General features: G+C 43.3%; 1 protein-coding gene across 7 annotated transcripts in view; it reads left to right on the forward strand.

The window, feature by feature from the left end:
* Window positions 1-222: 222 nt before the first annotated feature.
* Window positions 223-2006, forward strand: part of TNRC6C (trinucleotide repeat containing adaptor 6C) — an 80256-nt gene continuing 78472 nt past the window's right edge. For 5 of the 7 annotated variants that reach the window (XR_003904526.1, XM_029927993.1, XM_029927995.1 and 2 more), the window contains exons 1-2: window positions 223-262; window positions 1559-1580. The gene's annotated coding sequence lies outside the window, so the exon portion shown is untranslated. Of the gene's footprint in view, window positions 263-1558; window positions 1581-2006 lie in introns of those variants that run through there. The other 2 variants (XM_029927994.1, XM_029927997.1) reach the window with 2 other exon arrangements.

The following is a 2006-nucleotide window of genomic DNA, read 5'->3' on the forward strand; positions in this document are numbered from 1 at the left end:
AAGGCGGTGTCTGACCTGCCGGCCGGTGGACAGCCGCTGGACCGCTGACGCGCTCGGGCAACAATGCACCCAGGGTTGGCGCCTCTTCTCCGAGGGCCTTCTGCGTACTGGCTGGGTTAAAGTGGCCTTCCTGCTAATCTCGTCCTTCTTTATGTCTAACAGGGAGAAAGAACAAGCAACACAAAAAGAGGAACGTTTGATGGAAGAAAAGAAAAAGAAAAAGCAGGAAGAAAAGAAAAAGAAGGAAGGTGCTCAGAAAAAGGTTTGGCCGGAACCACCACCTCATTGACCACAGCCCCCATGGGCCTCATCTGCGTCATCTCAGCCATTACCTTACCGAGGTTCATTTGATGACCTCGAAAAATCGATAGGCAAAATCTGCGATGAGCAAAAACCAGATGTGACACTAGCAAAATGAGTACGGGGTGACAGCCAGAGTGTCTGTCCTCAGGAGCCAGAAATGGCAGCACTGTGTTTGAAAGGAGTCACATTTTCATTGTTGCTTGTAAAGAGCGTCCACACTCCTCCATGCACGGCGCCCCGTCCCGGGCACTTGTGTCTGGGGGGCGAGGAAAGGGCCACGTCACCAAGTTTATTAGGGACATGAGGGGTCGGCTTCGCAGGTTTGGCCAGTGTCCTTTTACCAATCCTGTTAGTAAATGGGTTTTAAGTTTTTTTAACGTTTTTTTTTTGATGTCTGATCCTATTTATTTGTTTCTCTTACAACAATCTCATTTTTGACTAGAACGATTACTTCTTTTGAGAAAGAGAGAGCGTGAACTGGGGAGGGGCAGAGAGTGAGTGAGACACAGAATCCGAAGCAGGTTCCAGACTCTGAGCTGCCAGCACAGAGCTGGATGCGGGGACTGAACCCTTCAGTGAGATCAAGACCTGAGCTGAAGTCGGATGCTCAACTGACTGAGCCCCCCCCAGGCGCCCTAGTAAATGTTAAAAATTAAAAGTTCTACTGTAAACCTTACAGTCGCACTTGAATTTTATGGCATTTAGTACACCAAGTTATGCCATTTGTTGTTGTTCGTGCCTAATTTAATGTATCTTGTGATTTAAACTGTGTACCTTTTAGTCTGTATTAAAATACAGAGCTCAGGGGCGCCTGGGTGGCTCAGTCGGTTGAGCGTCCGGCTTCCGCTCAGGTCGTGATCTCAAGGTTCATGGGTTCGAGCCCTGTGTCGGGCTCTGTGCTGACAGCTCAGAGCCTGGAGCCTGCTTCCGATTCTGTGTCTCCCTTTCTTTCTGACCCTCACCTGCTCGCACTGTCTCTGTCTCTCAAAAGTAAATAAAAAACGTAAACAAATAAATAAAATACAGAGCTCAGATGAGCTTCCAGATAAGTGAGGGGTTTTTGGCGTGGAGGTCACTGTTGGCGTATAATAGCATGTAGACAATTACACATTTTCCCATTAGTAAGTTCTAATAAATCACCTGGACAAAAACTTGTTTTTAAAATTTCCAGTATTAAAGTCTGCTTATAAACTTTCGTAGATATGCACATGCTACACATTATTATTCCTAAAGAGTTTCTGATTTTTTTTTTCAGGCTGCTGATCAAAAAACCAAAGGTAAGTTTATTTTCTTTTGGGGTGGTACGTTTTACAGCAGCAGCAAACTTTTTACGATGCAAATGACTCTCATTTTAAGTAATAGTTAAAAACAAAGAATCTAACCCTGGCTTTGAATCTTTTGAATCTTCTTTTTATTATTCATTCTGACAGTCTTCATTTATCACTGCTTTTACATCTGTATTTCATTGGTGTCTGTTTGATCTGAAAATGCCTAGAGAATGTTGTATTCACTTTCTAAAAAATGCTTTTTCATTTTCCTTTGGTTTGCTTTCCACCAAACAAGGACTAACCTGATAATGTTGATCCGATTTGATTAAGACCAAAAGATACTGAATTTTTTGAAGCTTCCAGTTTCTCTTGGCCGGCTATTTATAATAAAAAGAGGTCTATGCGTTTTGTATCCCCTCTTTGCTTAGTGATATA

The sequence above is a fragment of the Suricata suricatta genome, chromosome 17, assembly GCF_006229205.1.
Source record: "Suricata suricatta isolate VVHF042 chromosome 17, meerkat_22Aug2017_6uvM2_HiC, whole genome shotgun sequence".
Taxonomy (NCBI): Eukaryota; Metazoa; Chordata; class Mammalia; order Carnivora; family Herpestidae; genus Suricata; species Suricata suricatta.